Source organism: Lemur catta, chromosome 7 (genome assembly GCF_020740605.2).
Source record: "Lemur catta isolate mLemCat1 chromosome 7, mLemCat1.pri, whole genome shotgun sequence".
NCBI lineage: Eukaryota > Metazoa > Chordata > Mammalia > Primates > Lemuridae > Lemur > Lemur catta.
The window spans coordinates 96,932,179-96,958,211 of record NC_059134.1 but is presented as its reverse complement, the minus strand read 5'-3'; the positions used below and the strand labels follow the sequence as shown (position 1 = coordinate 96,958,211).

At 37.4% G+C, this 26,033-nt stretch overlaps 2 non-coding genes across 2 annotated transcripts; one reads left to right on the top strand and one right to left on the bottom strand.

The window, feature by feature from the left end:
- Nucleotides 1-3,280: 3,280 nt before the first annotated feature.
- LOC123643024 lies at nucleotides 3,281-3,423 on the bottom strand. Its single transcript, XR_006736602.1, has one exon. It is a non-coding gene; the product is annotated as a U4 spliceosomal RNA (small nuclear RNA).
- An 11,281-nt stretch (nucleotides 3,424-14,704) lies between these two features.
- LOC123643033 lies at nucleotides 14,705-14,811 on the top strand. Its single transcript, XR_006736610.1, has one exon. It is a non-coding gene; the product is annotated as a U6 spliceosomal RNA (small nuclear RNA).
- The last annotated feature ends 11,222 nt before the right edge of the window (nucleotides 14,812-26,033 follow it).

Sequence of the window (26,033 nt, the reverse complement as noted above, 5' to 3'; positions counted from 1 at the left end):
CAGTTACAGCATTATTTTAGATACTATGCTTTGGGAGACTGATTCAAATTTTTTTTGTATTTAGCTTGAGTATCTTTAAATATACATGTCATATGGTGAGTACATATGTTTTAGAGAATCACATTAATGAAGGTGAACTTGAGGCCCTAACAGGGTTGAACATTGAATTGGAAAGCATGCTCTTAAACTAATGCAAAGTCCTAATCTGAACTAAATTGCCTTCAGCCTGTGATTTTTGGATTATTCCAAAGATTTTTTCCCAGATATATCTTAAGAAAATTATTCTAAATACAGGAAATCTTGCTATACAAGCAAGTCTAGAAAACAACCTAAATGTTCAAAAGAGAAAAGGGATTCAATGATTCATCCCATAATGGATTATGATGCAACCATTAAATACTATGCTTATAGGCCACGCATAGTAGCTCACGCCTGTAATCCCAACACTTTGGGAGGCTGAGGCAGAGTATCGCTTGAGGCCAGGAGTTTAAGGCTGCAGTGAGCTATGATCAGGCCACTACACTCTAGCCTGGGCAACAGAGCAAGACTCCACCTCTAAAAAAAATTTTTTTTTTAAATTATGCTCATGAAGACTATGTAATAATATGAAAAACAGCAGGCCAAAACATCTAGAATGCAATCACAACACTGTAACAAAAATGAGTAGTGGAAAAACACACAAAAATGTAAAGGAAGGTTGTGTTAGAAGGATAGCACAATGGGAAAAATGTTTTCCTGTTTTTCTCAAAAATTTTCCAAAATTTTTTAGTGAGCATGTTTGATTTTGATACTTAATTCTAAAAATGAATAATTTTTAAAATCCTTTCCAGGAAGCTGAGTGTGAAAATTTCTCACTTTTGTCTTCTTTCATTCAGCAAATATTTACCAAATTCCTCCTATGCTCCACCTTCTCTTAACTTATTAACTAAGTTTTTAGTACATGCCTGCAACTGAGGTCAGGACTAGGACACTGTGATAAAGAGAATTAGTAAAATTAACCTAATTCATTCATCTGGAAAAATATTGACATGTAGGCCCTAGGTGGATTAACAGAACACATATTAGGCAGATAGTCTATGCTACAGTAATAAATAAACCCCAAAACGTCAGTATCTTCATACCACAAAGGTTTTCACCTATGCTGAATGTGAGACACATCAGGTGACTGTCCAGGGAAACTTATCCAGCCAGGGACTCCGTATCTGAGTCCCTTACATCTTGCAATGCCACCATCTCGCTCTGGATGCTCCAAGATCTTAATAATGGCAGCAATGGTCAAAGGCACGTAGAGTGTTTTTAAAGACTTGGCCTGAGGTTGGTTTATATCATTCAACCTATGTGTCATTGGCCTAAAACCAGTCTTATGGGCTCAACATAGCAGCAAAGGAGACTGGAAATATAGTCTTCTTTTTCACCAGGGAGAGGAAAAAGAAATAAGATTTAGCAAACACATAGCTTTGTCTATAACTAGCCAATTGGACACTTGGTTAGGCTGTCATCTGTAAGAGATACTAAAACATCACTTGACTAAATCAGAAATAAAATGCTGGTTAACTCACGTTTCTACATAATTGAGGTGGACTATTTCCTTGGGTGAAAATTTAAAAACCTTCCTTGCCTGGTCTGACCTATCTCTGTTGAGTAATTTTTGAATTACACACCCAAGTTGTGTGGTGCCACTCACTACAAGCAGAAAAACTAACTCTGAGACCAGTGAGTTGATGGTTGCCTGAAGTTGGAGGTCACAGCTACCCTGAGTTCTAAAACTAAATAACACATATCACAGTGATATTTACTAAGAGTGATTTTATCCAAGGTTAAACCCGGTGATGTATTACCCAAGAAGTGGTACACACACAAACACATACATTCCTGAAGACAGAATGTTAAAAAACACACCAAAAAAAAGCACTTTAAAAACATGAAAGTCAGAAAAAAAAAAAGCAAAAGTTAAATACACATATGATGTGACTACTGTACAATTTAATTAATAGAGGATAACAGAGCAACTATCAGTTGCTATCCACCTCGACAGTATAGATGTTGAACAAATATTGACAGAGTTTCAATCTGAAGAATGATAAATTATTATACTGCCCCATTCACTGCTGTAGCCCCCATGTCTAGAGCAATGCCTGGCACATCATAGCACTAAATAAAAATCTGTTCAATAAATGAATGAACAAGCATCTACATGGTATTTTCCTTGGGCCAGTAGAACTGTCATCACCTGAGAGCTTTTAAGAAACGTATTAATAGAATCTGGGACCTCACTCCAGACCTACTGGATCAGAATCTGCATTTTAACAAGATCTCCAGGTGATTTGTGTGAACATTAACATCTGAGAAGCACTGATCCATATGACTCAATCTGTCACTTATTTTTAAATACATAGTTTTAATTATGTTTTGGGGGGGTGGTTTGTTTGTTTGTTTGTTTTGAGACAGAGTCTCGCTCTGTCACCCTGGTTAGAGTGCCGTGGCGTCAGCCTAGCTCACACCAACCTCAAACTCCTGGGCTCAAGCAATCTTCCTGCCTCAGCCTCCCGAGTAGCTGGGACTACAGGCATGTGTCACCATGCCAGGCTAATTTTTTCTATGTATATTTTTAGTTGTCAGGTTAATTTCTTTCTATTTTTTAGTAGAGACGGGGTCTCGCTCTTGCTCAGGCTGGTCTCGAACTCCTGACCTCAAGCGATCCTCCTTAATTGTGTTTTAAAATATTTTTAAATATATATGAAGACAAAGACAAAGATGAAGACCACAAAGATGACAAAGGACTAAAACCAAATCCAGATATTTACACTCAAATCCCATGCTATTTTCACTACACCATGCCTCATGCCTTTGCCCCAAGGCAGTAAATGAACTGATTGCAATGAATTTACCCATTGCTTTTTTTCTCTTTTCCTTCCTTCCTTCCTAGTCTCGCTCTGTTGCTCTGGGTAGACTGCAGTGGTGTTATAGCTCACTGCAACTTCCAACTCCTGGGCTCAAGCAATCCTCTCACCCCATCCTCCCAGAGTGCTAGGATTACAGCTGTGAGCTACTGCACCCAGCCTGAATTTATCCATTTCTAATGGTCATGGTGCAACTGGATGGACCAAAGTCCACGACAAAAATAGATAAACTACTAGAAGCTTCAGTGGCTTGTTCATTTTTATTTAGATATTTCAGGAGAGAGAGGGTGGTTAGAAAGTTATTTTCTTATTCAGACAATCTCTGCCTTTAATAATACATAATGCTTTCCTGAAGAATGTTTTGGAAAGTGGAATGGCTAAAATTTGAACTTTATACTTAAATATTTAATTTGGTGGGAGAAGGAGAAGGAAGAGAGGAAGGGAGGGTGATTTAATTTTCAATTAGCAATAATCTCACGTTGGATAAACCTCATTGGCTATGATACTGCCACTGCACAAAGCTAAGGGAGGGGAATTTAATCCAGAAACCTAAAGAAAACATCATGAAGTCTCAAACATGTTCTAAATGCTTAATTTGATTTTACATCAGAATGTTACACACTGTATAAAGAATATCTAAACTATTAAAAACATTGTACTTTAAATATTGACAGTCAAATTTAATTTTCTGGTGTAACCTCACAACTCAAAATCCTTCTTCATTCAGTTTACTTGAAATGATATTTGGTACATTCTGTTTCTCAGGGCTTATAGAGCACCAAGGAGTAAGGGTGGGACAGAAAGAGATAGTGCCTGGTCCTCTGGTCCACTTATGCTGGCATTTACATCCTTATTTCCATTTGGTTTCCAGTGGCCAAACCATGAAGATCATAGTTATGACTCCATGTTCCAAAAGGAAAGTTTCTCTATGCTCTCAGCTACTCCTTCTTCCCTCTCAGAGGACACTGAACACATCTGTCCATTCTCCTAAGGCACTGCAGGTTGATGGGAGGGTTGTCACAGCCCTCTCACCAGGCCCTGCCACACAGCCATTTCTTCTCAATGCATCCTACACTTCTGAGAGGTGCAGAACTCTAGGGAGTGGGCCACAGGACTCCTCCCTCAGGACTCACCAGACTCAAAGCTCACTTTTCCTCTGACTGTCTTCACTTTAGGAGCCTAGGGAATTCTTATCTAGTCCTTAAGAGAAAGGAAGGCACCGGAAAAACTAGCTCTAACTGATCAGATATTCTGTGATCACATGCCTGTGGTTAAAGCTTGAGTTTATTCCCTGGGTTATTGATGCTTCTAGCTTTTGAAGTTCAAAAGCATTTTAATCACAGAGGTTTTATCTCTGCCTTGAGTTTCCAAAACCTATTTTAAACTTCAAAGGCCAGAGACTGATTTCTCTGGTATCTGCACTATGCTACAACAACCCTACCCTGAGGCATGGCTGCCAAGAGGTCAGGTTGAATATGGAAGGACTACTGGGTAAAAAAAAAAAAAAAAAAGTATGTTATCTGAAAAAAAATGTTGGTATATCAAAACAATATTCTCTTACACATAATTGTAAAGATCCACACATTTGCTTCATCACTACACCTTACTTTTTAGCCACAAACTTTGCCAATGTATTTAGAATATTTTGTACATGTGTTGTAAGTTTTGTTGTTTTCCTTTATAATTGAACACAGTTGTCAGACTTGCTTCAATTCAATGACTCAAATTTACTGTTCTTGGCATTCTAAATAATATCTTCCTTTGTCTCAACTGTAAAATCATTAACATCAGCACTTTATTTTTCCATATTCCACTATTCTTTTATAAATAAGGGCAAATATTCAATAAAATATTCAAGTAATTGCACAAACATTGCCATATTTAGATGGCAATACTGCTAAAATAAAACTATTGGCTGGCAGACAGCAGGACCATAATGTAACTTGAAATAGCTTTTTGTCTACTGAAATAAGAAAGTCAAAATTTGGTATAGAAAAGAAGTATAGAAGTGTTGATGTATAATATATGAAAATGACAGTCATACAAAAGTTAATAACTACCTGTATTCTATACTCTGGTTTCTCTTCAGATCATATAATTACCTGTATTTTGATTCATTGATTTTTGTTCACCTTCATTTATCTTTACATCTCTTAAATATAAACAATTACAACTATATTTTTAACAGCTTTATTAAGATACAATTCACATATCCTACAATTTCACCCATATAAAGTGTACAATTCAATGATTTTTAGCATATTTATAGAGCTGTGCAACCATCACAATCAATTTTAGAACATTTCCATTACCCCAAAACGGAATATTTTCATGTACCAATTAGCCATCATCCTCTAATCCCTCTATACCCTTCAGTCCCTGGCAATCACTCATCTACTTTCTGTCTCAATAGATTTGCCTATTCTGAACATTTTATATGAACGAAATCATAAAATAGGTGTTTTTGATTGGCTTTTTTCACTTAGCAAAATGGTTTTTTAAATTTTTTATTTTTAATCCTCAATGTGATAATATAGCAAAATGTTTTCAAGGTTCATCCATGTGGTAGCTTGCATCAATACCTCATTCCTTTTTATGGCTGAATAATATTCCACTGTATGGACATACTACATTTTATTTATCATCAGTTAATAGACATTGGGATTGTTTCCACCTTTGGCTATTATGAATAATGCTGCTATTAACATTCATGTACAAGTTTTTGTAGGAACATATATTTTCAATTCACTTTTTTTTTATATCTAGGAGTGGAATTGCTGGGCCATAGGCAAACTCTATGTTTAATCTTATGAGGAATTGTCATACTGTTTTCCAAAGTAGCTATATCATTTCATATTCCCAATAGCAGTGTATCATGGTTTCAATTTCCCCACATCCTCACCAACACTTGTTATAATCTGCCCTTTGTTATTATAAATATCCTAATGGATATGAAGTGGTATCTTATTATGATTTTGATTTGCATATTCCTGATGACTAAAAATCTCAAGTACCTTTTCATGTGCTTACTGGCCATTTCTATATCTTCTTTGGAAAAAATGTTTATTCAGATACTGTGCCCATATTAATTGGGTTGTCCTTTTATTATTGAGTTGTATGAGTTCTTTTTTTTTTTTTTTTTTTTTTTGAGACAGAGTCTCGCTCTGTTGCCTGGGCTAGAGTGAGTGCCATGGCATCAGCCTAGCTCACAGCAACCTCAAACTCCTGGGCTCAAGCAATCCTTCTGCCTCAGCCTCCCAAGTAGCTGGGACTACAGGCATGTGCCACCATGCCCAGCTAATTTTTTCTATATATATTTTTAGTTGGTCAGATAATTTCTTTCTATTTTTAGTAGAGATGGGGTCTCGCTCTTACTCAGGCTGGTGAGTTCTTTATATATTCTAGATACAAGTCCTCTAACAAACATATGATCTTCAAATATTTCTGATTCCATAAGTTGTCTTTTCATTCTTTTGGTAATGTCCTTTGATGCCCAAAAGTTTTTAATTTTGATGAAGTCCAATTTATCTATTGCTATGGACTGAATTGTGTCCCACCTCAAAATTCGTATGTTGAAGCCCTAACCCCTGACATAATGGTATTTGGAGATGGGGCCTTTGGGAGATAATTAGGTTTAGAGGAGGTCATGAGGGTGAGGTCCTCATGATGGGACCAGTACCTTTATAAGCAGCAGCAGAGAGTTCTTGCTCTCTCACTCTCCATATAAGGACACAGTGAAAAAGTAGCTGTCTTCAAGCCAGGAAGAGAGCCCTCATGAAAACCTAACCACACTGGCACCCTGATCTCAAGTTTCTAGCCTTCAGAACAAGGAGACAATAAATTTCTGTTGTTTAAGCCACCCAGTCTATGGTATTTTGTTATGGCAGCTTGAGCTAAGACTTCTGTTTTTTATTGCTCATGCTTTTGGTGTCATATCTAAAAATTCATTACCAAATCTGTCATGGAGATTTACCTCGTGTTTTTTTTCTAACAGTTTTATAGTTTGAGCTCTTACATTTAGATCTTTGATCCATTTTGAGTTAATGGTTATATGTGGTGTGAGGTACATGTGGGTATCTGTTTGTCTCAGTTTCCTTTGTTGAAGAGACTATTCTCTCTCCATATCAAAAATCAATTGTCCATAAATGTATGGGTTTATTTTTATACTCTCAATTCTATTCCATTAAGCTATGTGTCCAGTCTTATGTCAATTTCACACTGTCTTGATTACTATAGCTTCATAGTAAGTTTTGAAATTAGGTAGTATGAGTCCTACAATTTTGTTATTCTTTTGCAAGATTATTTTGGCTATTCCGGGTCCTTGCAATTTCCATATGATTTTAGGATCAGCTTCTTCATTTCTGTCAAGAAGCCAGCTTGAATTCTGATAGGGACTATGTTGAACCTGTAGATCAATTTGGGGAGTATAGGCATCTTTAAAATATTAAACCTTTCTATTCATGCACATGGGATGTCTTGCAATTTATTTAGATTGTCTTTTCTTTCAACAATGCTTTGTAGTTTTCAGAGATTAAATTTTGTGCTACTTTTATTAAATTTACTCCTAAGTATTTTTGACACTACCATAAATTGAAGTTTTAAAAATTTTATTTTTGGAATTGTCATTGTAAGTGTATAGAAATACCACTGATTTGTTTTTGTTTCTTTTCTTTTTTTTTTTCTTTTGGCTAGTCAAGTGAAGCAGTAAGAGTGGAGAAGGAACAAAGAAATCTGTAACTGGTTGTGACGAATTAATTGTAAACACCACTGCACTTGGACCAGCTGAAATACAACTGATTGCTAACAACTTTATTGAGAAACAATTCACATACCATACAATTCACCTATTTAAAGTATAAATATACAATTTAATGGTAGAAATACAATTGATTTCTGTATATTATATATCCTGCAAACTTGCTGAGCTGATTTATTAGTTCTAACAGTTTTTTTTAGTGGATTCCTTAGGATTTTCTGTATTTATGTTCCCTGTGAATAGAGGTAGTTTTACTTTTTCCTTTTCAGCCTGGTTTCTGTTTTGTTTGTTTGTTTGTTTTGCCTAATTGCCCTGAATACAAACTCAAATACAACAGAAGTGGTGAGAGCAGACACTCTCTTTTCCTTTCTGATTTAAGGGTGAAAGCAATTAGTCTCTCTCCATTAAGTGTGATGTTAGCTGTAGGCTTTTTGTAGATGCCCTTTATCACGTTGAGGAAATTCTCTTCTATTCTTAGTTTGTTGAGTGTTCTTATCATAAAAATGTGTTGGAGTCTCACAAATTTTTTTTTTTTGCATTTATTGGGATGCATCTGTTATTTTTTGGTTTTCTTCTTCTATTGGTTGATTTTTCAATGTTAAACCAATCTTATATTCCTGGGATAAGGCCAATTTGCTCATGATGTACAATTTTTTTTTATATATTGCTGCACTCTGTTTGCTAGTATTTTGTTGAGGATCTGGGGGTCTATATTCATAAAAGATATTGAACTGTAGTTTTATTTTCTTTGTCTGGTTTTGGTATCAGGGCAATAGTGACCTCATAGAATGAGTTGAAAAGTGTTCACTCCTGATTTTTTTGGAAGAGTTTGTGAATATTGTTATTAATTCTTCTTTAATATTTGCTAGAGTTTAGCAGAGAATCAAACAACAAAGGTTTGAAGGGGTGTGGGGAAGGATTTACCAGAGAAGCAATCTAGTCCTGAAATTTTCTTTGTAGGCAGTTTTTGATTTGTTCAATCTCTTTACTTGAGAAAGATCTATTCAAACTTTTTTTTTATATATATATTTTTTTGCCCTCTCAACCCAGCTTTTCTCAACTCTGGGGAGAACCAGAAAGAGAAGGCCATTTTCAAACTTTGTTTCTTCTTGAGTTACTTCTGGTAGTTTGTGTCTTTCTAGGAATTTAAATGTCATCTAAATGATCTAATTCATTGTCACACTATTGTTCATAGTATTACTTTATAATCCTTTCATTTTATTATGTCAGTAGTGATGTCCCCCTTTCATTTCTGCGTTTAGCAATATGAGTCTTCTCTCTTTTTTCCTGGGTCAGTCTAGTTAAAATGTTTGTTGATTTTGTTGATCTTTTCAAGGAACTAAATTTTGGGTTTGTTGATTTTTTTTTCTCTATTGTTTTTCTGTCCTCTACTTCATTGATTTCCACTCTAATCTTTGTTATTCCCTTTCTTCTGCTTGCTTTAGGTTCGGTTTGACCTTCCTTTTCCTTAAACGTCTTAAAGCGAAAGGTCAGGTTGTTGATTTGAGATCATTCTTCTTTTATAAATAGGTGCTTATAGCTAGAAAGTTCCCTTTAGGTAGTACTTTAGTCATATATCCAATAAGTTATACTTTTCTTCATTTTTATTCATCTTAATGGATTTTCCAATTTATCTTGATATTTCTTCTTTGACACATTGGTTATTGAATGTATTAGCTTCCATGTATTTGTGAATTTCAAAAATTTCTTTCAGTTATTGATTTCTCATCTCATGCTATTGTGATTTTTTTTGTTTTGTTTTTCAGCTCTTCATACAGCCGATGCTACTGTGATTGAAGAACATATTTTGAGTAATTTCAATCCTTTTAAATTTATTGAGGTTTGTTTTATGGTCTACCATATGGTCTATCTTGGAGAATGTTCCATGTGAACTTGAGAAAAATTTATATTCTGCTACTCTTGAACAGAGTGTCTGTTAAGATTATAGTATTCAAATCTTCTATTTCCTGTGGATCTTCTACTTGTCCTATCTAGTACAAAAAGTGAAGTACTGAAGTCTCCAATGACTACTATCAAATTGTCTAACTCTTCCTTCATTTCTGTCAGTTTTTGTGCCATGTATTTTGGGACTCTGTTGTCAGGTATATATATAATTGCTATGTCTTCCTGATAGATTGGCCCTTTTATTATAAAAATGTGCCTTTTATTTCTAGTAACATTTGTCTTAAAATCTGTTTTGTCTGATATCATTATAGCCACAATAGATTTCTCCGAAGCTCTGTTTTTCTTCATTCTTTTTTTCTCTTTGCTCATTGGATTTCGTAATCTCTATTGATCTGTCTTCGAGTTCAGTTCTTTCTTCTGCCAGTTCAAATCTACTATTGAGTCTATCTAGTGGGTTTGTTTAAATTAGTTATTGAATTTTTCAATTCCACAAATTCCATCTGATACTTCTTTATAACTTCTACCTCTTTATATTCTCTACATAATAAAACATTATCATCATATCTTCTTTTACTTCTTTAAGCATGGTTTCCATTAGTTCTTTGATAATGGCTACTCTGAAGTCTTTGTCTGTTAATTCTGACATCTGTCCCTCTCAGAGACAGTTTCTACTGGCTGCTTTTTATATTGTATATGGGTCACACTTTCCTTTTTCTCTGAATGTTGCATAATTTCTGTTGAAACTGAACACTTCTGATAATATATTCCAGAAATTCCGGATACCAGTCCCCTCCCTCTGTCTCTAGTGCTTGTTGTTGTTTGCCTATTTGTGTATTGATTGGCTGGACTATTTAACAAAATCTATTTCCTTCATAGTGTGAAGCCTCTGATGTTGCTCCTCAGAGGATGCAGCATTGGGCATGTACACAATCACCCTAGGATATCAGTGATGTTATTTTAGCAGGGCTCTCTTCTACTGTCTCTTCCCTTTATCACTCCCAGACCTAAGGCTTCATTAATTGCCAGCTAATTGCTCTATTATTTATGATAATGCCCTGTGACATAGATTGCTCCACAGCTGATCCAATTAAATTAGGACTCCTTTGCAGGGGTAGTTTTAAAGATTGATGTTTGAGGTTTGTTCTGTCTCCAGGGGGGCTCTCTTCTTAGCTGTCCTTTTTCTGATTCTCTCCACTAAAACCAGTTGGTCCATGGCTTAGCTTGTATCTCTCATGAAGCTACCAGGCTCCTCTTAATATCTCCCTAACAAAACCACGATTGCTTTTGAGAGCACCCTTACACTTGAAGTTCCCTACTTTCTATTTCAAATAAAGTCTGTTCCTTAAGGGAGAACTTTAGAGTTCTCCGTTTAGAGCCTGCCTCTCCCCCTAGGCAAAATATCAGAGCCACAGTTCCAGAACTGGGGGACAGTGGGGTGGAGGAAGTGGTATACTTCTCTTTGGGTGACATCCCTATTTATGCAAATTAACTTGCCATCTTCCAACCCCTCACTCTGCTCCTTGACTTTAAGTCCCCATCTGTCCTTGTTGTATTCAGAATTGAGCTCAGTTTTATACTGAAGTTGCTTATTCTTACTGCAACAGTACTGAATAAAATCTGTCTTTACCGCCTTTACCTAGTATCCAGCTCTATTTCTATTTAACACTCCTCACATAGATGTTCCAGAAGTGGAACCCCACATAATATTTTGAACATTCCATGTCATATGTAGTTTCTAAGTCCACAAATCATAGAATGAAAAAGTTAGAATTGTCAAATGCATTACAAGAGTATCACACATATATTACTAAAATATTACTAGTTGTACTATGTAATACTAGAGCATTACATGAAGTATCACATTTATTTTCATTTCCTTCCAAATACCTACCCATCCTGATGTCCATCTCTCCATTCTTGATGCCTGTCTCTCACAAAGCTTTTCCCTGTGATTTTAAAGTTTCCAGAATTGTGCATGCCTGCAGCTGTTATCTCTATAATTTTTCTGCAGGTTTCTTATTTCTCTTCTCAGCACATGATTAGCTACCAGAGGCAGAGACATGCAGCTCAACTCATGTTAGTGGTTGGATCAGCAGCACGACAGTGCCAAGTGGATAAAAATACAGCAAATATCTGAGACCTGTTAATGTATGTGGCATAATCATACTCCCAGATTCCAGGCTAGACCCACGAAGCCAGCTCTGCATCCTTCAATAGATGCTAATAATCCAAGGTATTCACAGAGGATAAAAGTAGAAGTATGGCCCCATAGAACTTACCACAACTGAGAAAAAATAGCCTCATTGTCAAGATGTAAGCAAGAAGTTTTAAAGAACAACTCGGAATGATGTTCATTCAAAGAGGCTAAAGGAGCCTGACAAAGTACTAATACCATTCCCATTTTCCCTAACTTATGATAGGACTCCCCCTTCTTCTCTGCCTTTGGAATAGGCACAGGTTTTCCAGAATACCTGGAAGTTGGACAGAATAAGCCTAGGGTTGTTATTAGACTTTAATGGTAAGAATCACAAATGCTAACCATGTTTCCTTTACATCACTGCCATGTGATCAAAGCAGGACCAAAATCCAGCATGATATAATGTAAGGAGCCTTGTTTGATCAAACAATTCCAATTTCGGAAATCTATACTGAGCTTCTTCCACACATATGCAGAGATACAGGTGAAATAATTTTCAATGAAACATTATTTGAAAGAGCAAAAATTTCAGACAACCAAAATGTCCATCAACAGGAGAAAGATTAAATAAATTTAGTGGGGCCATATAGCAGAATACTGTGCACAGGGATTGACAGGGGCAGATGTTCAAATTATATTAAGTTGCAGGACAATACACACAGAATCATCACTATTTGTTTAAAAAAGAAAAGGAAGGAAGGGAGGGAGGGAACTGTGTATGTAGTGGTATCTCTCCTTATGCCCATAAATACAGAGCAGGGGTTCTGAATAAAACTCCTAACAGCAAATATTTTTCTGTAAAAATAAAAATAGGAGTGGGGCAGAGAGGGAAAAGGGAAGACTTTGATGCCTTATTTACTTCTTTGTTGTTTGAATTTCCTACTCATTAAAAAAAGTAAATAAGTAAGAAAAAGCATTGACATCAGGCAGAACGGAGTTGGAAATTCAGCTCTGCCACTTACTGTGTGGCCTTGGACAAGTCTATCCTCTCTGTCTCAGTTTCATCGTCCCTACAGTAAAGACATCAGCGTCAAGCTCCTAGAATGGTGTGTCACCTAAGTGAGATAAGGTATGAAAAGGTTTCTATTACAGTTTCTGGCATACAGTTAGAATCCAGTAAATCTTAGTAAATGTTCACTTCCCTTCTGAGTAGATGACTGTGTATTGGGATTTGAAGGGCACTGGGAATGCCTCCTCCTACCACTGGCACTACAAAAAATACTACTAATAACAAAAATTAATATGTATTGAACTCCCAACCAGGTGTCAGGTACTTGTCCAAGTGCTTTACAGGTTGTCTGTCATTTAAACCTCACAACAACCCTGTGAGATAGGCAGCATTGTTGTCCCCATGTTAATAAGGACAAAGTCAAAATTTACAATCAAGTTTTCATGACTCCAAAGTTTGCATTCCTAACAACAATGTTCCATTTGTTGACATATTAAAAGACCTTGATATGTCAGCAAATTACCAATTTAGACACCTTTAGGCAATATATGAATACCTTTGTCAACACATTATTAGATATTAGCATTGATACATTTTTGGCTAATTTGATAAGCCCCAAAAATGGGCTTATTGTTTTCATTTGCATTCATTTCATTACTGGCAAGAGTAAACAGTTTTCCATATATTTATTTGTTCTATAGCCTTTTAGGATTTATCTGTTCAAGTCTTCTGGCTAATATGAGCTTTTCATATAATGAACATAATGATTTATCATATTTGCTGCAAATATTTTATTTTTTTAAATACCTCATTTTATTTTGGCTATTTATGTAGATAACTTTTAAATGTCTGTATAGTCTAATCTATCTTTTCCTTCTTAATTTATTCTATCATTTAAAAGTTTATAAGTTAAAAAAATGAAAATATAAGCCTAGACTGGAAGAAAATATTTGCAAAATAATTATTTGATAAAAGATTGGTATCCAGAATATGTGAAGAACTCTTAACACTCAACAATAAGAAAACAAAACTCCAATTTTAAAAATGGGCAAAAGATCTGAAGATACCTTACCAAAGAAGATATACAGATGGCAACTAAACATATGAAAAGATGTTCAATATCATACATAATTAGAGAACTGCAGATCAAAGAGAGAGAAAACAAGATACCACTACACATCTACTAGAATGGCTAAAATCCAAAACATCAAATAATAACACCAACGCTGGCAAGGATGTGAGGCAACAGGAATTCTCATTCATTGCTGGTGGAAATGAAAAATGTTATAGACATTTTGAAAGGCAGTTTAGATTACAAAGCTAAACATAGACTTATATATGATTCACCAGTTACACTCCTTGGTTTTACCCAAATGAGTTGAAAACTTATGTCCACACAAAAAAATGCACATAAATGTTTACAGCAGTTTTCAGAATTGCTAAAATTTGGAAGCAACCAAGATGTTCTTGGTTTTGTTTATCTAGGTAAATGGATAAAGTGTGGTACATCCATAGAGTGGAATATTATTCAGTGATAAAAAGACATGGGCTATCAAACCACAAAATGACAGGAGGAAACTTAAATGCATATTGCTAAGTGAAAGAAACCAATCAGAAAAGGCTACATACTGTATGACTCGAACTATATGACACTCTCAAAAAGATAAAACTTTGGGAACAGTAAAAAAGATCAGTGGTTGTCAGTGAGTTGGGGGAAGGGAGGGAGGATGGAATGAATAGTTGGAACGCAGGAGATTTTTAGAGCAGTGAAACTGCAATCAGCCCTCTGTATCTACAAGTTCAGCATCAGCAAATTCAACCAACTGTGGATGAAAAATATTTGGGAAAAAAATTAAAAATAACAATTAAAAAAATACAAATTTAAAATTAAAATCATTTGTCCATTTCTAATTGGGTTGTTTTCTTATTGTACAGTATAGCAACTATTTACATAGCATCTAGGTATTTTTTTATTGATACAATAAATTAGGTATATTGTGCTGGCTTCGGTAGCACATATACTAAAATTGGAACGATACAGAGAAGATTAGCATGGCCCCTGCGCAAGGATGACACGCAAATTCGTGAAGCGTTCCATATTTTTGAATGGTCATGCTTGAAGGTGCAGACCTGGGGAGGTGGGGGGGGGGAGGGGATGGAGGTATGACTACATGATGAGTGCCAGGCGCACTGTGCACTGTCTGGAGAATGAGAACAGACGCGCTTGGGACTCTGACTCGGGGGGATGGGTGGGACATGGAAAATGTATATAACCTAAACTTATGTACCCCCATGATGAGCTGAAATAAAAAAATAAAAAATGTTAATAAAAAAATAAAAAAATAAATTAGGTATTGATCTAAAGTATATGAGAGGATGTGCATATATTATATGCAAATACTACATCATTTTATATAAGAAATTTGAGCATCCATGGATTTTGGTATCAGCAGGGGTCCTGCAACCAATGCCCCACGGATACTGAGGGAGGGACCCTGGATTCTGTATGAGACCACAATGCTGGATACAGGTCGTTATACATTTTTCAAAACCCATAGAATGTACAACAGTGACTGAATCCTAATGTATACTATGGGCATTAGCCAATAATAATGTATCAATATTGGCTCATCAATCGTAACAAATGTACTACATGAATACAAAATGTTAATAGTAAGGAAAACTTGAGGGGAGGGGGATATATAGATATATATATATATATATATATATATATATATATAGGAATTCTGTATCTGCCACTTAATTTTTCTGTGACTGCTCCAAAAAATAGTCCATTAATTATTTTTTTTAAGTTTACAAGTTCTTCTCTCCCAAATTTAATATTCAGGTTTTTTCTTGTTAAATGTTACCTTTTTAAATTTAAATAAATGTAGTATATGAGGGGGAAAAAATCTAAAAAGCAATTTTCTCCTATTTATTAACCCTATCATCTCAACACTATCTATTGACTTTTCTTCCTTCCTGGCATTGCTTTGTGATGTTTTATCATAGTCTTGGGTATAGTAGGACCTATTTCTGCGCTAGTCTATTTAATATTTTGAATTACAACTGATCTCACCACCCAAGTTTATCCTTATCCTTAGCTTCCTATGTCCCTGATTTCTGCAGTGAACCTTAAAATGATTCTGTTTCCTTTCAGATCATATGCAGTTTCACTTAATGATGGAGACACTGTAAGACATTCAAAGAGTAAAGCCACCCTTGCATGGGGGTGGAGGGAGGCTGGGAGAGGGGGCATGTTAGGAGCTAAGGGTCCAGAGTTGGCCAACAAGGACTTCTACTTACCAAGAGAAAATTTTATTCCAATTTTGAGACAGGTACAGCATGGAGAAAAAAATAACAGCAGTAGTCTTAGAAGCGACGGGGCCAGAGGGGAAATAACAGCAGCCATAGCAGAAAGAACAAGAACAAAGGAGGCAAGTCTCTGGAGAGTTTAGAACACCAATGGCAAACTGGGTTGGGGTTCAGAGTCCAAACTCTGTCATAATTATTACTCGAGCTTGAATAGCCTCTGAGAGGATGTGGCACACAATTGAAGAGTTATGCTTCCAGTATGAACGAAACAGATCCCCCTCCCTGGGGTGAGAAATTGTTTCCATTTATCCTCTCCTCTGAACCCTATTTTACCTACCTCCATTGTAAAACCCTGCTTACGTGCAAACGCTTTCAAGCATTTTTTATATGCAGTGCAACTTCTAAGTGCGGTAAGACAGACATTCCCATTGATCTTGACCCAGCAATTCCTCTTCCAAGAAAAGAATCCAGAAGAAAAAGATTTAGGCACAAAAATGTTTATTATAGTATATTTATAATACTGTATATACATAGGTATTATACTTAAGTATCCAACAACTGAGCAAAAGTTAAATAAATCATGGTATATCCATTTGATTAAATATCATGCAGCCATGAAAAAAATATGATTTTGAAGAATTGGGAAATGTTATAAAACAATGTTAGACAAGAAAAGCAGGTAACTGTGTTGTATATATTGTATAGGCTCTATTATGTTGATTTAAAAAAATAGACAAGCACTAGATGGAAGGATGCCAAAATATTAATAATGGTTGCCTCTGGATGGCAAGACCCAGGATTATAATTGACTTATCTATCCTCTGCTTTGTTTAAAAAAAAAAAAAAAGTGACTTTTCATATTTTCTCAATTGTTTTCAATTATTACATTTAAAAAAACTTTGTATAGCCAGTGAAAAGAATCAGTTAAAAGGAAGTTACCCAATATGACCTCTGCTCTGTCATCAGTTATGAACATCAAAGTAGCTGGACCTGCTAGGATGCAGGTAACTCTGCAAACCTTTTTTTACTATATCCCTCTACTCTGCTTACAAAGTGCCCTAACTCTGGACTGCTGGCTACCACACAGGAATAATACACCTGACACGAGGGAAACGTGCAGAAGCACAAGACTCTGCGCTTCGACAACAGGGAAAGTTCCAGTCTGGATTGGGGGAAGATGAGCACAGAAAGAACAGATGAGAGATGGATAGAAGGAAGGGAGGGGCCATGGCTCTCTGGGAACATAACTTGGCTCTCTGAATTTAGAACTATGCCTGGAAGTAAAGAAGATCTGGGCCCATTGTCAGACTCTAGAGCTTCTCCAAGAGGCTTCATTTCAGCCCTAGAGGAAAGTAGTTCTTTTTAGATGAGGACAAGGACTCCAAAGTTTGAATCCCTGTAGCCAGAGTTAAGTGGCTGAAAGAGGAAGAGGAGATAGACTATGACGATAAGCTGAGTCTTTAGAGCAGAATTTCTCAAATTATAGTGAACTTAAAAATTACCAGGCAGACTTTTTAAATTGCTGATACTACCACCAGAAATTCTAGGGTAGGACAGGGAATACTACATTTTTATCAAGCAACTCTCTGCCCCCAAGTCTTCCTGATGCATTAAAATTGCAATAGCTTTAAAATTTTAGAGACTCTCATTGTAGGCAAAATACTATGTGAGTGCATTTTCTGGAGAAGATCCATAATGATCATCAGATTTTCAAGAAGTTTCATAATTCAAGAAGGCTAAGAACTGTCTCGGTAAGCACAAAAGGTCAGAACTAAAGAGGCCTCATTCAAGCATCAAGTCAGAAGGGCAAGAGAACAAGGTTAAAAAAATACACACACTCAAGGATGTACCTAAATGATTTTCATCTAAAAGTCTGGAATGTTACTAGCTTATTTTTATTAGCCACAAGCAACTTGGTGCACGGGTGTTCATGTGCTTTAAAGGCACAGGGGTCAGCGGAGACATCAGCTCTGAGGGAGATTAATAGGAAGGTCAGTGGATTTTCCTAGTTGGACAAGACTCCAGGGTTTTGGAAAAAAGATGCTTAAGTGTTGCGGCTTTACAATCTGGAGTTTAAGCATCTATAAGAAGGTAGAGTTCTATCAAGTAGATGTGGTGGTGCACATTGAAATCAGCTATGAGGCAGGAGCAGTGTTGATAGAAGGGGTCCCTGTGAGCCCAAACAGCTGGCATCATTCCCTACCTCCCCACATTATCAGTCATGGCGCACAGAACAGACTAGATCCTCTGACCAAAAAAGATGCTGAGACATGAGTTCTTCCGGTGCTCCACCAAGAGTCAGATAGGAGAGAAGGAAGCTGGGTTCCTGCTTGTACTCCAGCAGGTGCTCAGAGGGACTGGCTTTGTTGTTACGAGGAGTGAGCATATTTCTATACCCCCTTTGTTGTCCTTCCTAAGACTGTGGCCTGGGAAATGTTATATTATCATAAAATATTTACCTCCTGGACAAAATCTTCCTTAGCTAAATTCCTCTCAAAACACAGGTATCATTCATTTGCAATACTGAATTGGCCTCCCAACTGATTTCCCTACCTCTGATCTGCACTACAGCTCAAGTAACAGTCTTTAAAATAGGCAACTGTTCCCTCAATGGCTACAGAGAAATTCTTTAAAGCCTTAGAATCCTGTTTTTTTAAATGAAATATTACCCAGAAGCCCAATCTCATAACAGTTGGAAGCAAAGTTGTTCTTGTTAAAAGTGTAGGTGACCCAGTGTCCCCTCTATCCTTGTGTTGCTCCAGAGGCCTCCCTCAGAGCCCGCGGTCTCTCTCCATGGTTGTTTGAAACCCATTTGCCTGCGTATGGCAGGAAAGGAACCTCATAACCCGAGCACCATCCCTGCCACCGCTATGCCCTTCCCAGCCCTGTTCCCACTCAGTGTTCCCTGGGTGCCTCTGTGCCTCAGCCACATGCAGGTATTAGATCCCAGATATGCCATTTTTAAAAATTTTTCATTACAGGGAATTTCAAATATATGTAAAAGTCAAATGGAGTACTATAATGAACCTTGATATACTCATAACCCAGCTTCAACTCACAGCTAATCAGGTTTCCTTTACAGCACCATCTACTCTTCCCCTGAGCTACTGAGAAGCAAATTTCCTCATCGTAACATCTCATCCATTAAAATTTCAGTACATTTCTCAAAGTGACAAAGAATTAATTATAACCTGCAATATCTCTACCACATCCAAAAATAATAATAGTAATCCCTTAGTCACATCAAATATCCAGTGTTCAAGTTTCCAGTTGTTTCATATTATCTCCTTTTTCTTTTTTTGAGACAGAGTCTCACTCTGTTGCCTGGGCTAGAGTGAGTGCCGTGGCATCAGCCTAGCTCACAGCAACCTCAGACTCCTGGGCTCAAGCAATCCTTCTGCCTCAGCCTCCCCAGTAGCTGGGACTACAGGCATGCGCCACCATGCCCGGCTAATTTTCTATATATATTTTTAGTTGTCCGTATAATTTCTTTCTATTTTTAGTAGAGACGGGGTCTCGTTCTTGCTCAGGCTGGTCTCAAACTCCTGAGCTCAAACAATCTGCCTGCCTCAGCCTCCCAGAGTGCTAGGATTACAGCTAGGATTACAGGCGTCAGCCACCGCGCCCGGCCAGTATCTCCTTTTTATATCAGGATCCAAATAAGAACCATGCTTCGAGATTGATGGTTTTCTTTTGATCTATAGGTCTCCATTTATTTTTGCTGTAATTAATTTATTAAAGGAATTGGGTCATTTGTAATTCCTTCTATTTTGCTAATTACATCCTAATGGTGTAGTTTAACATTTCCCCCAACCTCTGTACTTCCTATAAAATAGTGGTTGGATCTAGAAGCTTGATTAGACTCAGGCTTGATTTTTTTTTAACTACTTCATAGGTGATATCGGTCTCTTTTTGTTATGTTAGCAGCTGTTGATGCTCAATGCTTAAGATCCATTCATTAGGGTTTGCAAAATGGTGACATTCTATCTCAATCACTCCCTTGTTTATTAGATGAAATGTTTCTATAAAGAGAAACTTCCCCTTGCCTATTTGGGTACCTAGTGAACCATATTCTTTTTACACCTCTGTACTTTTGCACACTATTCTACCTGACTTGAATGACTTTGTAGAATCCTAACTATCCTTTCAAAGCAACCCAAATTATCTCCTCAGTAAAGCCTTGCCCTCCCTCCTGGCAGAGTTTACTGCCTCCATCCCTGGAAATGGAGCTCCTCAAAAACAGGAATAGACTTAGGCTCTAGCATCTGTATAGTTATTGGCCAAATAATTGCAGAAATGAACAAAATACAGTCATGCACCACATAACGATGCTCCAGTCAACCATGGACCACATATATGACAATGGTCCCACAAGATTATAATGGAGCCCAAAAATTCCTATCATCTAGTGACATCATAGCTATTGTAACATTGAGACAGAAGTACAATGCATTACTCATGTGTTTGTGGTGATGCTGGTGGAAACAAACCTACTATGCTGTCAGTCACATAAAAGTAGAGCACATACAATTAAGTACATAATACTTGATCATGATAATAAATGACTATGCTAATATTTACCATACTATACATTTATTGTTAGAGTGTATTCCTTCTATGTAAAAAAAAAAAAGTTACCTGAGAAACAGCTTCAGGCAGGTCCTTCAGGAGGTATTCCATATGAAGGCACTGTTCTCATAGGGAATGACAACTCCTTGCATGTTATTGACCCTGAAGACCTTCCAGGGAGACAGATGTGAGGAGGAAGACAGTGATGTTGATAATCCTGACTCTGTGTAGACCTAGGTTAATGCATGTGTTTGTGTCTTAGTTTTTAAACAAAAGTTTAAAAAGAAAAAAAAATTAAATATAAAAAGCTTATACAATAAGGATATAAAGAAAATATTTTTGTACAGCTATACAATGTGTTTGTTTTTAAACTAAGTGTTATTATAAGAGTCAAAAAGTTTTTTAAAAATTTAAGTTTATACATTTAAAAAGTTACAGTAAGCTAAGGTTAATTTATTGTTGAAGAAATAAAATTTGTTGTAAATTTAGTGTAGCCTAAGTGTACAGTATTTATAAAGTCTACAGCAGTGTACTATAATGTCCTAGGCCTTCATATTCACTCAGTACTCACTCACTGACTCACCTAGAGCAACTTCCAGTCTTACAAGCTCTGTTCGTAGTAAGTACCCTATAAAGGTATACCATTTTTTATCTTTTATACCATATTTTTACTGCATCTTTTCTATGTTTAGATGTTTAGGTACACAAATACTTGCCATCACATTAAAATTACCCACAGTATTCAGTACAGTAGCATGCTGTACAGGTTTGTAGCCTATTGGGCTCTACCATAGCCTAGGTATGTAGTAGGCTATACTGTCTAGGTTTATGTAAGTATACTCTATGATGTTCACATAACTATCTCTATCATTAAGTGAGGCATAACTGTAATAAAGGAGTCAGAGTTTCACTTTTAAAAAGTCAGTTTCACTTAAGAGACACTACATAGATTTACAAAGCAACTGGCAATGATCTCATCCCGAGAATGAGTTACTAGAATTTAAGACACTCTACAGGAAGTAAAGGTGAAGTCAGAGCTGAGTTACCAAATGTCCACAGTGAGACATTAAACAGGCCCAGAGAGGAAAGCTGGGGGCTCAAAAGTACAAAGACATGGTGGAAAGTAGGTTGAGCCAGGGGCCTTCCTAGGAATTCCACCAGAAACAAGTTAGAGGCAGGCTGTAGCCATTAAATGGCTGGCTAGGACTCAAAGCCAACGGCCTTCCACTCCCTGTCTCTGCGTTCACTTCACACAGTACCAGACCTGTAAGCTTTGGGGATGACAGGCAGAGTATCCTCTATTTTCAAATGAAATACAGGTTTAAAAAATCTGCGTTATGTTCTGAGGGAAGTGGGGTGATGCTTACCATCTCTGCATAGGAGCATGGAACAGTAGGAAGTATATTTTCAAATCCTCTGGGCAGGACAGGTGAGGTGAGGTGAGGAGGTGGAGAGGCTGAACCATCTAAGAGGCTGGGGCAGAGTGGCCATACCGTCTGCCCATCCTAACCACAGATCATGGGCTCTGGACTGAGGTTCCATACTGGAAGAAAGGCCTCCTGAGGAAGTGAGCTGCAGGGCTCCCTGTTGACCACAAAAAGATGGCCCACAAGCAGGAAGACATCAGGCCTAAACAAAATTATGGCAGAGACTTACAATGGCAAAATAGGCAATCGTGAGAAAAATAGGGTAGACCTATATATGCAGTAGAGTATAAAGATGTCCGTGATGTATTTTGGGGGGAGAAAATGCAAAATATGAACATTATGCATAAAATCATTCCATTAGAAATAAGTCTATGATGTATAAGCACACAGGGACGATATCTGGAAAGATATCCAATAAATCATTAACAGTAATTATCCCTGGGGAGGTGCCATAAAAGAGGGTGGAATTTTAATTCTATAATCTGATGTATTAAATTGTTTTTTAGAAAGTCTTATAGGCTCTTATAATTATTTATTTCAGAGACAGGATCTTGCTCTGTTGCCCAGGTTAGAGTGCAGTGACCTGATCATAGCTTGCTATAACCTCAAATTCCTGGGCTCAAGAGATCCTGCCTCAGCCTCCTGAGTAGCTGGGACTATAGGCGTGCACCACTGCACTCAGCTAATTTTTAAAAATTTTTTGTAGGATGGGGTCTCACTGTGGCCCAGGCTGGTCTCCAACTCGTGGCCTCAAGTGATCCTTCTGCCTCAGAATACCAAAGTGCCAGGATTACAGGTGTGAGCCACCATGCCAGCAGACTCATATAACTTAAATCAAGATTTTTAAAAATAAGGCTGGCCACAGGAGCTCACACCTGTAATCCTAGCACTCTGAGAGGCCAAGGCAGGAGGACTGCTTGAGCTCAGGAGTTCAAGACCAGCCTGAACAAGAGTGAGACCACATCTCTACTAAAAACAGAAAAAAATTAGCCCGGTGTGGTGGTGCGTGCCTGTAATCCCAGCTACTCAGTAGACTGAGGCAGGAGGACTGCTTGAGCCCAGGAGTTTGAGGTTGCATTGAGCTAGGCTGATACCATGGCACTCTAGCACAGGCAACAAAGAGACTCTGCCTCAAAAAATATATATATTTTTTAAAAATAATCAATGTATGAGGCAGGGTAGGGTCAGGGTGTGTGCTGAAGGTGCACATCCTCTTGCTGGAGGTGGAGACTCCTGGCTGGTGATGGGCTCTGTGAGCAGAGGGCACCCATTCATTATCTCATCTATCACTGCTGGCTACTATGTACTTGTATGTTCAGCACCTACTATGCTCTGTGCTTGGTGTTTTACTTGCATTACAGGTGGAGAGCTGCTCTGTAAGGACAGATCCCCAGCCTGCACTGGTCCCATTTGACCTCTGAAAACCTGAGTTGATGTGGCAACAGGTCTGTTGGAATCAGGGTGAGCAACAGGGTAAGAGACAAGAACTAACAAGAATAAAGGAAATACAAGTTCTCACTCAGTCCTGCCAGTTCACCAGGACTCAGGACTATCTTGATTAAGCTGGGAATCTGCTCTGCAGGGAGGACTCATCGGTGGGGTAACCTCCCATGAAGTGGCTTCCTTCTATCAGTCACAAGGTGGAATATGGCTCCGCCCTATTGGCTATGCTCACCACTCTTTGAGGGACAAACTTCTGAGCAGAGAGATACAAAACCAGAGATTTGTGATTCTTCAAAGACTGCCTGGTAGTACAGGTCTTGAGTGGCAGCAACTAGAGACCCAGTAGAAGAGAAATGAAGAGGAAAGCAAAGAAAGAGAGGGCCAAGGAACAAGCAAGAAGGGAGCAGGGAAAATAGGATGAGACAGGACAGTCGGATACAGGCCTGATAGTTGGAAGAATCTGAACTTTTATTGCCCATTTTGCCCAACTGACAAGGTGGTCTTTCAGGATTCTGAATCCTAGTTTTATAACAGATGGAAGGAGAATTAAATGGAAGACTGAATTCATGAACCCTCTAGGGTTCCAGATCCTAGACCAAGACCCAAACACTGTAGGAAGACTGGAAGAAAAATTAACATATCATCCAAAGATGAAACTGGTCAAAGCAAATTCCATTCTGTTTTCCTTCTGGTTACTTCTTTGCAATGGGAGGCCACACAGCTTTCTTAAAAAAAAAAAAAAAAAGTCCCCTGGTTTTTCAGGATCTCCTTTCCTTCCTTAAATATTTATGTACAACCAAGGTTCAAATCTAAACCCTCTGCTCTTCTTACATTCCCTGGGCCACCTCATATACTCCCATAGCTTAAGGTACAACCTATAGGTTGACGTCAGATCCATATCTAGAATCCAGGCTTCTCTCTCTTGAGCTCTAGCCCCACATGTCCAACTGCCCATTGGATACTGCCACTTCGATGTCACCTCAAACTCTTTACTTGTAACAAAACTTTCCTTTTCCAACACATCCTTCTACTTGTCACTGTCTGTTGTCTCTGTCAGTGCCTGATACCAACCAGACACCATCTTTAACCCTTCCCCAAGCCCTCACTCTATATTCTGCCAATTCTACCTTTTAAGCATCTGAAGCAATCCAGATTAGCAGTTTAAAAACAGAGTATGTCTAATCAAACAAATCTGATCAAAATCTGATCTTTGCCACTGAATGTAACCTAAGGCAAGTTACTTAAACTGCTTTAAGATTTCATCTCCTCATCTCTAAGATGGGGATAATCATGAAGTTATAGTAAATATTAAACAGGAATAATGCATGTGAAGTCTAGAACAAAGCTTAGCCTCCAAATATTTGCTACTATATTTTGTTCATGTCATTCCCCTACTATAGGGTTGATGTGAAAATTAAATGTCAATATATTCAAAGTACTTAGAATAAAGTCTTACACATAGTAAGTACTAAACATTAGCTATTACCAACATTACCGAATAGTTCTGAAATTAATAAACGTTTCTTTCTACACTATGACCTAGTCTAAGCCACTGTCACCTCTTCTCTAGAATCTTGCCGCTTCCTTCAATTGGTCCTCCGGTCTTTCCTCCCCATACTGTTCTCTACAGCTAGCAATCTGGTGACTTCACTGCTTAAAACTCTTTGCTCTTAGGGTGAAGGAATTTACCAAAAGTTCCTTGAGGACAAGGGCCCATGCTTACTACAACATGTCTATCACTAGGGCCTGGAATATAGCAAGGTATTTAAATATATGCAGCTTTTAATTCATTCTTTCATTCAGTTAAATCCCTTCATATCTCCCATGGGCTCTGCCTGAAGATTACCTCTTTCTCTTTCAAGACTGCAGATGCACAGAAAAACCTTGGTATCTTGTGAGGAAGTCTTTTCACATCCTAGTTCAGAAAAGTCTATGCAATGTCAAAACACACTACCAGACTTAACAGTCACTTCCACCTGGGCATGTCAGAAAGTAATCTCTAAGCCCTTAATATTAATTTCTGCAAGGATCATTCCTAAAGGTCCTAACATTTAAGCACTAAAACAACCTAGACCAAAGAGGTATAAGTACTCACCAAATGAAATGCTATCTTTTCCTAATCCAGTGTGGACATATATACTAATTACTTTTTATTTCTGGTTGCCCTTGAAATCATCCCTGAAGTAGTTAGACACAATAACTGAGCAGAGTAATCACATAGCTAATGCAAATATAAATTATATACCCATATATGTAGAAAAGAAATACCTGGTGGCAAATACAACAACAATAATATAATAATATACTTACTATGTGCCAGGTACTGTTTCAAGTGCAGCTACATTCATTATCTCATTTAATCTTAACAAAGTGTAAGCATTATTATTCCCATGATGAAAAGCACCAAAAGCTTAAGAAATTTGTCCAAGGTCACACAGTGAAGTAGCAGAGTAAGGCAATCATTCTGAATTATCTCAAAAATCTGTGAGGTAGATTTCAGACATACTTACCCCAATAAAAAGAAATAAAGGATTAAAGTAAAAGGCATTTTACATTAGACAGCACATCTTGA